We start from the raw sequence: 10883 nt of genomic DNA, 5'->3' as shown, positions 1-10883 counted from the left end.
CCTGGGCAACCTATTCCAGTGACTCCTCACCCATACAGTAAAGAATTTATTCCTAATGTCTAACCTAAAGTCCCCCTCTTTCAATTTGTGCCTATTACTTCTTGTTCTATCAATCAGTTTCTTGTTCTATCAATCACTACAATACCCCTTATTTTTTACAAATCACTCTGGGACCTTCCAGCACCTTATCTCAGTCCCAAAGTGCTTCTACTCAATGCAGTGAATAACCAGCTTGTCTCCACTCAGCTCATTTGTTCCAGGAGGCACAATCCACCTCTGTTTTGCTCATTATTTCTCCTGGCTACCATTCCTGAAGCAAATGCCAGGATTCTTCCTTCAGAGAACAGCAAGCTGAGCTTTATCTCAGATGTGCCAATATCAGAAATAAATTATAAAAATAACAATAAGCAAAAGCAAAGCTGTATCACCTGCTGTCAACTACTGTGGTGTCTGATAAATTGTGTGGACCATGCACACAATGCATGACGCTGCTTGGCAGTACAAATTTTCTCTGAGATCACAGGACAGCCAGTGCTTTTGATCATATAATTCAATAAAGGATTTGATGAAATCCCACACCACTAGCACTAAAATACTGAGTTTCCTCAGTGTTTACAAAAAACACCCTTACTTTTACATTTTTAGAGGAAGTGTTTACCATGTACCTTCAGAGGACCAGAATTACTTTTGCTGCACAACAACAGTGGAGTTCAGGCTGAAGGATGGTGTGTAAATACCAAATCTCTGACCCACATCTTCCTTTCTCAGCTCCACATCTTCTCCAGAACAAGCAGAGAGGAGGTTTCTATGCATATACAAAAGAAAGAAAATCAGCTCTCTTCACAGCTGGAATATTTGGCCATGCCTTGAGAACTCAGTTAAAAGATGTCTGTCTGATGTACTAGAGATGTAAGAGAGCCTTTCCCTCACACCAGATGCCTATGTGTGTAGCAGGACTGATATTAATTCCTCACTGCACTCGGGGATACCACTGTGCTGGCCAGTAATTGCCTCACCCTGATAAAACCTCAGGAAGCAGCCCTAGCTCCTCCTCCTGCTGCACACTGCAAAATGACTGTGCCATGACTGCTGGGGATGTAGACAAGAACAGAGCCTCTACAAAAAGTCCTTATTCCCCAGCCAACACAGATGCAATGTGTTGCTTCTTTACGGATCATGTTGGTCAATTAAATCTATCAACCAACTAATTTATGCCTTGCAATGGGTGAAGTAATAGGAAAAGAATTGTGTCATGTTTAATCTCCACCTATGTGGCAGATGTCAATAGGTGCAATAATATCCTGTAATAATTTAGTGCAATAATGTCCTGTACATAAAATTGCCAGGTGACCCGCTGGCAGCAGGCTGAGGAGAGCTCTGCTGTGACTCCATTTCCAGAGTCTGTGCAGATTCTCCACGTTCAGTCACCACCAGAAGGAGCTGCTTCGCTTTGCCAGGGCAGCTCCTACAGGTTCAGTACAAAGGAGCACCAAAAAAGGCCAAATGCAGGAATTTGTGCCCCTCTTTGTCTTTTTTTGTGGCCAGAGCAACTGACCTAAGAACTGGTACTCATTACCCTGCAACTTTGAAATATGTGTCATTGAGCAGGGGTTACTTCTGGGGCTAAATTCTTGTCTTGCCACCCTGGAACAAATTTGGAAGGGCTCCACGTAAAGAAAAGGGTCATGCTTAGATTCTTATTAAGGAGAAGAGAATTCATCTCCTGATGTTCTCATAACACAGAATCCTTTTTTTCCCCTTCATCTTTCTTCTTTCCTTCTTTTTTTTTTTTTTTTTTTTTTTGGTAACTATGCATTTGGAATATTCTAATATTTTTTTTCATCAGAACAATATAAAAGAACCAAATCAGTCTGTAAGTTGCTACAGATTGTTGCTATGAATTATCCCAAAGCCTTTGTGCCAGTATATTGATTGCTTTAAAGTCAAGTGAAAATAGATGCATAGCTTAGAAGACCCATAAAAAACCCTCTACAAGAGCAGAGAGATTATTCATCCATACCATTTAAAAATGTAGCTTGTAGGTACACTAGTATGATTAGTGAGTAAGAATAAGTGCAGCTCTGACAGCTTCAAAATTGTAACACATACACACAGTCAACTGCCAATTCCTTAAATAAATTTATTTTCTAGAAGGAAGTTTTCTGATTAGTAATAGAAGATTCAGGTAAGGATTTTCTTTTTTTTTCTTTTTGCAGGTATAAGGAGTTGATTTGTAGTCAAATTTTATAACACTAACCAAATCAAAGCAGTCTTTCAAATATTTATTAGAATTGTTACTGTGGATGTACCCTTATTCCACAGTGAGCTATTTCATAATTTATGATTTATAATTGTATAGATTCACAGTGTGCTGTAGCCAGACTTTGTTCCTCTCTCTGCCTGTCGACTCAATTGGTTGCTGTCTCTTCCATGCTAGATTAGTGCTTATTAGTTCTGATAGATGTTATCCTTTCAAGTTGTTGCTAGCTTGACTTTGTGGCTGGGTTAGGAGGAAAGTGTTTATCAGAACCAGAGCTGAAAGCAAGCCCTTCAATGCAGATTTTTAATTTTCATGGCTGTTCCTGGTTGTTAGACTGCTCTGCTCATTGGTGCTGTACCATGGATGAAACTGGTACTGAGCAAAGGGAGGCTGCAGATGTTCTAAAACAGATGTTTTAAAGCAGATGTTTCTACCCAGCCTTATCAACCCAGCCTTGCCAGCTGATGAGTTACTTTTCACCTAAGGTTAGAAAGCTGATCAGCAACCTCAGTGAAGGAGGCCAGCCTTTGTGAAGAAGTCACTGTGACAAGAAATGTCCTCAGTTCTGCCAGGCATGTCAACAGAATGGGGTGGCTCAAGATGAAGAGAAGGTGAAGACAATGTTGTCACTACCTGCATGGTCCTCTCTTGGGGATGCAAATCAGTGACCAGATCTTCACTTGCAGTGCAGCTCCAGCATCTAATGTATGTGGAGACACTCACCTGTAGATGTGGTAATCTGGAGTTGTCTCCCACCTCCAACTTCCCCCTCTTGTCAGGGGAATTACAGAACACTAAGGGCTGGTCCATCTCACCTGTCATCTAGGAGAAATCAAGTTAATCACTACCTGCAGGTACCTGTGTCTCATTGGAGAGGACACCCAGAATGCCAGCTTAACCTGGATACCAGTTACTACAGAGATGGAATCAGATGAGATCAATCCTCTCTCTCCCTGTGATTCCCTTTACCAGATATCCCACCAAAGGCTGTGGCCAGCATCACTGGTTTCAGAGGGAAGAAACAAGACATTTGCCCGAAGGAATGTTCCTACCTGTCAGTGTTTGGGGAGAAAGTGTACAACTTGCATGAAGATTAGGTTGGAGGCCTTCAAAAGTAACTGTTGGCCATTAATAATGGCTATTACTGTCTTCTTTATAAACAGTCTGTTTCTGAATTTCATGACACTCTTTAAAGTTTATCTCTTATGGTAATGAATTCCTCAGGCAAATTGTGCATTGTCTGAGGAAAAAAATCTCCCTGCATCTTTTTTTTTCCTGAATATATTTGTTATACTAATTAAAGGGCTTCACTTCCCACAATGATTTCTTTTAATATTAGCTTGAACTCTGCAGGTTGGACAAATCTGCTGCATGCATAGAGGAGTGGGCTAATCACAGGACTGGAATTAAGGAATTTATGAGTTCCTTAAAGCTTCTCCAATATGAATTGCCCAGAAAAGGCTCTTCATTAAGCATTCACTTGCCTCTCTCTTTTGCTCAATCTGTACACATTTTACATGCATGTACATGTATTTCTGTGTCAGCCCTGAACAAGGACAGGACCAGTGGGCCCTGGTGGATGCAGATAGTTTTCTCCTCTGAGGTCCATTTATCAGCTGGATTTACCAATGTAAGGAGTCTGTCTTTCAGGGGAGAAATCAAAACCCTATAATATTTTTGATCTGTGAGTTTAGTGCAAACTGACTAATGTGACACCTCTGAAGTGCTTTTCATCCCAGAAAAATCCCAGTTTGGTGTCCTGAGATTACAGTGAGAATCAGTTCAGCTGGTTCACTGCCACAGATTAAACAAACAGAGACTGGTATTTGTTTTCCTTCACATGAATGTGTTTAGTGGGGCTCAAAATCGATCAGGAAAGGGATGTTTGGAGCTAAAAGACAGATTTTTTTTTTTTCTTTTTTTGCTGTATTGGGGATTTTTGTGTTAGGAAAAGTCTTTTGGCTTTGAAACCTGCCTACCTCAGCTATATAGGTATAGCAGGAGGGAATCTGTCAGAAAAAAAATAGATATTTGGCAGGGAAAAAATTTCAAGTCAGACATAGAAATTAATCCTGATTAGGTTTGTTAGAGTTGCACGAAGGGTAAGTATTTATTCCATGCATTCTTTAAAGGAATTCAATTGCTGTGTGTTCTGGTGTGGTTTTGTTTTGTTCCTCCCAGCTTTCTAAGCTTCAATTTATATGACACAAACCAATTACCAAACGGTGCTGCCCTAACCTTTCTTTGTGCTGATCCACTCAAGAGCAGAGATAGTCACTCTTCAATAGATCATTGTGCTTCCAGAAGGGTTGTTGTAAACCAAATGAGCTGCACTGTGTGTGCCCTTCAGCATCTTCTGGCATTGCTGACAATGGGCTTTCCCCTTCCCCAGGCTGCTGGTATCTCAGCAGCTTTTAGTATTTAGGCAGATAATCTTTGGGGCAGGGTCGTACACCTAGAGTCGACAAAGGCACAGAGAGGTGGTTCTGCTTCATGGAGTAGTGGAAACTGAACGGGAATGACCTCTGGATTTAGATTTAGAACCCATGAGTGCTGAATAAGCTTGAGGCAGCTGCGGTACAGCCCAGGTCTCAAAAGGGTGCACCCCAAAACAGCTCCCAGTGCTGGATGCAAGCACCTCAGTTCCCTCTGAGCCTGCATGGAGCTGCTTAAGAGAATCATATCTCAGTCTGACATCTCTGAAAGGTGGAGATGTCCAGGAGGGCCATTGTCCTTGGCACCCACTGCCTGGTGCTGCAGCCTGCCTGCAGTGAGGCACGAAACAATCATGGCTGAATTCTCCAAGCTTCTTAGGAAAGCAGAGACAATCAAGAATCTGAAGATTTTTATGTCGTATGACTGTTACAAACCCTTGAAAACACAAGCTACTTCCCACTTATCTGCCACCTTGTCCTAATTCAGGCTGTGGGATGCACATTGCTGTGAAGAAGTTTCTGTGCAAGAGCTTTGCCATTCCTTCATTCCAGAAGATCTGGGAAGGAGGCAGCAACTGAGTTTTTTCTGGGGCCTCTGGCTAACATTTCTTCACTCGTTGATTCAGAGAGGGAGTGCAGGACAAGCAAAAGGGCAGGTTTGCCTGTCAGTAGTGATTGGAGGAGGTTTTTTGGAGGAACTGTCGGGTTAGTTTCCTCCCCCCACATTCCTGTCCCTGTTAGGGCTTCAGCAGCTCAGACAAATGGTCGGATACACTTGAGTGCACAGCCCTGCAGTGCAATGGGGATGCTGCCCTCATCATGACTCTCGTGTGAAGGTATTTTAAGCAGAAGGAGGGGTTGGGAAGGAGAAAAGAATGAGATAAGAATGTGTGAATTACGTTTCCTTTCTCTTTTTGCTTAGTGAGTCTTTGTTAGAAAAGCTGCCAGCTGTGCACTGTGTTATGCCAAACTCTGCTAATCTCTTTGCATGGACAGCAAGGTCGTGCTCCAAACACTGAAAAGATCCAACTGGAGCATTATGATCAGCTTCCCTCAAAAACTGATCATGCTTTGCTCAAAGCTGTATTGCAGGCAGCATTGCTGAAGCCCAGGTTTTGGCTGTGGTCACTGGTGTGAAGCCTCATTAGGGCTGTGTTCCTGTAAATGGGAGCAGAACTTGTCCACAAAACAGACCACTGTTAACTTATGGGACTGACTAGGTAACCCTTGAGAATTGCACCAGAACACTGCAATACCCACACAACTCCGTGTGTGTGTGTTCTGCACCTGCAAGCAGTTTGCCGGGGGTACTCTTGGCAAGCCTCGAGAGCACAGACGTTGTGTGATGAAGTTTGAGCCCCTTGGTGCTCCACAGGGACCGGAGAGAGAGAGAGAGGGGACACACGTGTCATTCTCTCAATTTTCAGTTTTCTTAGCAAAGAGAGGTAACTAGTCAGGTGTCACATGCAAAGAAAGACTATCTTCTCTTGCTTTTCCCCTTAGCAGCTAAGCACTTAGCAGATACTTGAGTGAAAGGACACTCGCTCAGTTTGCCGGGGAACCAGTTGAAATCTGAAGTTATTCAGTTGAAACCAATAAAGAAATGGATCAAAATTGGCTCCGTGCCTGGCTGTGGAGTCCATTCTGAACAGACTACAGAAAAAATACCTGTGGATTGCAGACCATGTCTGCAAGAGAAAGTGGAATTTGCCAGTGAAGAAAACTTCTCATTTATAAAGCTTTTGAGCAACTTGCTTTGAGATATTTGCAGAGCCTTTAAAAAAACACCTCAGCTGTAATGAGCTTATGTGTTAAATGAACAAGTGTGGAAATTAGGACATGAGATATTTGCATAGCAGCCAGGAGATAATTACTGGTGATAGTCCAAGCCGAAGAATAGTATCTATTGTTTCCAGAAAAATAGTTTTTATAAAACAACATGAACTTCCTGTACTCAAAACACTCACATCAGCAATGCCTACAATGTTATGTAGCAAGACTATTAACAAATAAGTACATGGGGGGAAGAATCCCATCCTGGACAAACTGTAAAGGATTAAGCCTAATTAATTATTAAACCTAACAATTCAGTATGTTTGGAATGTCTCTGTACTGTATGTCTTTCCATTTAGTATAACGTGCAAATATATGCTGGTGAAATCCACTGGATTTTAGTTACAGAATGGCTAGATTATGAGCATATTTATACACATGCAGAAATTTACACTTTAATTAATGACCTCTTATGTCAGGAGGCCTGCGACAGCTGGGGATCCCCTTCTTGGGCATGACTAGGAATAGTTCAAGGCTTAGCCTAAGAGGGTTGAAATATACATTAGGAAATGTAATTAATCACTAGAAAAGAATTCAGCTTTACTCTGGCACCATGTGAGTTTGGTTCTCTCAATGTGATATGCAGCCACCCAGATTGAGATCTCTGAGACTCATTTTTGTTTGGTGAAAGAGTAATTAATGCCGCATAAGGGAAAAAAAAAAAAAAAAAGCTGAAAGAGCACTGATGGCAAAGTGGCAAATGCCACAGGGAGTTTTAGGTCAGTAAGCAGGGAGGACAGGCCTTCCAGACTTGCCTCATTTGTAAGCCTAACCTCTTGACTGACAAAAAAGATGCTCTTTAGTTGGAAATTTCCTGTGGACGTATGCAAATGGAATAATGAAAACCGAATCTGTATTTACACTTTAAATCACATGGAAGCTCTGAGTGTTCTGGTGAAGAAAAACCCCATTATTTGCTTGGTGTTACATTTCTCCTCCCAGCGACTGCCCCGGGTCACTGCTGGAGACAGCTGCATGGGCTGTGAGAACCAGGGCTGGCATGCTCTCTTCCTCCTGAGGTTCCAGTGACTCCTGACAAATGACAAACTGCTAAAAATGGTGCTGACTGGTTCAGAGACAGAGATCCAGGCCAGGTCTCAGTTACGCTCAGGTACACTGGACTTCCTATTAAATCAAGGCTCAGTGTCTTAAACAGTTCTATGACCACCTGTGACACTCCTCCTTGTGACTTCCCTAAAACTCCTCATGAATTTACCAGGCCCACCGTGCCAGTGAGAATGGAGCAAGGTGTTGAACGTTTGCCTGATGCTCCTTTTGTCCTCGCTGTCACTCTGTGTCACACCAGCAGATGCTGGGAGCAAAAGGCCAGGCCCCATGTGGTCTCAGCTACAGTAGCTCTATGGCAGCAAGCAGAGCAGTGCCAGGCTAAATCACTGCACAGATCATACCATTAGGGCTGGAGAGGATTATAATATGTGTAATTTTTATCCTGCTAGCCCAAAACACCCCTCCCCCCACAATTTTTCCTTCTGTTACATTCCTTATTCTTTTTACTCTTCAAAAGTAATCTTTTGATAGGAAACAAGTTAGGATTGTTAGGATATGTGTGGCAGAAGAAGGCAAGATAAGAGATGCCATAAAATGTCTGTACACAGAGACAGAATATTCATTTCCAGGGAAATTGGTGTTTGCTATTTAAGCCTGATCATCTATTCTGCGTACTCCCTTCCACCAAACACAGAGAACTCCTCACAGTCCTTTCATGTCTCTCTGTTTTATCCTGTTGCCATGTTGCAATAGCTCTGGGAAAACCACTGTCACTCCCTCTTACTCCATAGGAGGTGGACAGAGCTCCCAGGCCTCAGAGGTAGAGGCAACCAAGTTTAGCAGAGTCCTTGAAGAGTCACACCAGGCACAACCATATAGAGTAACAAGCAGAGTTTGGGACAGTTCTGGGAACCAATCCCAACTCCTCCAATAGCTGAACAAGTGCACAATTCATCCCGTTTGGCTTCTGATAGATGTGAACCCTTCCCTGGGACTGCCCAAGGGTCAGTCCGCGGGTTGTAATGGCTGTGGAAAAAGAATTCATTAAAGAAGGGAAGGGAAGGGAAGGGAAGGGAAGGGAAGGGAAGGGAAGGGAAGGGAAGGGAAGGGAAGGGAAGGGAAGGGAAGGGAAGGGAAGGGAAGGGAAGGGAAGGGAAGGGAAGGGAAGGGAAGGGAAGGGAAGGGAAGGGAAGGGAAGGGAAGGGAAGGGAAGGGAAGGGAAGGGAAGGGAAGGGAAGGGAAGGGAAGGGAAGGGAAGGGAAACACACATATCCACCTAACACAAAGTTTCAGTTTTCTAATCTGATGTGTTTCAGTGATTATTTATTATGGGAAAGGGGTGTGGGTGTGAGTGTGTGTAGGAGAGTGCAGCACAGGAATATAACCAGGAAAACTGAATAAGCTGAGTTAATCAATTAGAAGAAGGTGACCAAGCTGGGACAAGGATAGAGAGAGTCTCAGAACACAGGGGATGGTCTGGGAGTGCTGAGATGAAGCTGGAAAGCATGTTTGATTGCTCCCAGGCTTAGTACATGTTTGTAAATACACAGAACCACATTCGAGATCTCTAGCCCCAGTTTGTCCTCATAATTAAAACTACCTATAATACCTGAGAATGTGGCAGTCTATACAGATCAGACCACCCTTCTTCATGTTCCTATTTCAAAATGAATATACCTAACGTTGGTGATTTACCATTTTATCCTCTCAGTTCATATCTAGATGATAATTTCTGTTGTTCAGTTATTCATCCCAGAAAGAGCACGGATAAGATTTTCAAAAACATGGTCCTGGGAGACCCATGCCCTTAGACCATCAATATCTCTTCTTGTGCACCATGCAAGTACTGTACTCAGAAGGAAAGATAGGAAGTATAATCTATTCTCTCTCATACCTCTTGTGCCATTGGGAATCAATGCAAACCCGCATTCCAGTTCCTTTCACTGAAAACCCTCTCTAGGAGACTTATCAAACTGGGATGCACCTCCAATGCCTTAGGCCATTAACAAAACTTCTTTACATTCTGAAGGCTCCCTCCCCCAGCAATTTTTGACAAAGACACACACATATTCAAAGAGGTTTACTCTCCTGTCACTTGATGCGTAAGACTGGGCTGAGTAAAAAAGGCAAAATGTTCAGAGATCTCAGTGGCAGTAACAGAGCCATGGATATGATGATGTCAAGGGATGCTTCCTGGCACTGCTGAATACAGACAATGTATCCTGCTGCATTGCACTGGAGACACAGTAAAGATACATACATGACATAGTATCATTTTATATGTAAGGATATATCATAGACTTGTGGTGTAGCAGAACCAGTGAACCAGGCAAACCTTCAAAACAGTTTTGTTGATAGACAAAAGGAATGGAAGTGCCTTGTAAATTATTGACATCACATACTGCTTATGAACTTTTGACATGGCTGACTCCCTGCTGTTGCTCACTCTATGCCATAATCCCTTCTTCTCCTGCCAGATTTCAATCTGTACAACATAACTGTTGCTATTCCTCCAAAAAAGGATTTCAGCAGCATCATAGATTTTATACAAGAATTCTATTTGAAAATCATTCTAGCAGTTAGCCTTCTGGCATGCAATAATTATAACACATTCATGTTTTATACTCTCATATAAATTCTCAGGAGTTTTCAGGTCTCAGCCTCAGTTTTTTCTAAATATCTGAACTAAATCTTGCCTGGCGCAACATACAACCACTCCCTCTTGTCCTGTCCCTTGTTACCTGGCAGAAGAGGCTGACCCCCCTCTTTCCACAGCCTCCTCTCAGGGAGATGTAGAGAGCAATGAGGTCTCCCTGAACCTCCTCTTCCCCAAGCTAAACACCCCCAAGCTCCCTCAGCTGCTCCTCATCAGACCTGTGCTCCAGACCCCTTCTCAGCCCTTCTCTGGACTCACTCCAGCCCCTCAGTGTCTTTCTTGCAATAAGAAAATTGGACACATATTCAAGGTGCAGCCTCGCCAGTACTGAGTACAGGGCAATGAACATTTCCCTAGTCCTGCTGTGCCATTGTTTCACAACCAGACATCTTAAGGTCATCAGATGACCTTGAAGCTGGGTGGAAGACAACCTCAATGCCCAAATAAAACAGGAAATCTCTGCAGGTATGAAAAAAAATGACAACTTGTGTCACCACTGTAGAGAAGCTGGAAAGAGGTAGAAGTGAGAGAATTCCCTCATGATTCAGAGAAGACGTCTGAGAGAAGAAAAATTAGGTACTGTAAATAGCAAAATTCTGAAATTCAGTTTTAAGGGTTTTTTTTGTGAGCAACATGTCAGACAAATAAGTTATGTTCAAGCATTGCAAAGGTTAGTAAAACCCTTTATGAT

The 10883-nt window shown here is 42.8% G+C and overlaps 1 long non-coding RNA gene across 2 annotated transcripts in view; it reads right to left on the bottom strand.

Moving 5' to 3' along the window:
- Nucleotides 1-10883, bottom strand: part of LOC146768464 (uncharacterized) — a 63389-nt gene that overhangs the window by 16492 nt on the left and 36014 nt on the right. For both annotated transcript variants that reach the window (XR_014953050.1, XR_014953051.1), the window contains one exon: nt 666-805. This is a non-coding gene — a long non-coding RNA (uncharacterized LOC146768464). The remainder of the gene's footprint in view (nt 1-665; nt 806-10883) is intronic.

Source organism: Lonchura striata, chromosome 2 (genome assembly GCF_050655825.1).
Source record: "Lonchura striata isolate lonStrDom1 chromosome 2, ASM5065582v1, whole genome shotgun sequence".
Taxonomy (NCBI): Eukaryota; Metazoa; Chordata; class Aves; order Passeriformes; family Estrildidae; genus Lonchura; species Lonchura striata.
Note: the sequence above shows the minus strand (reverse complement) of the source record. Positions and strands in the feature narration are given on the sequence as shown.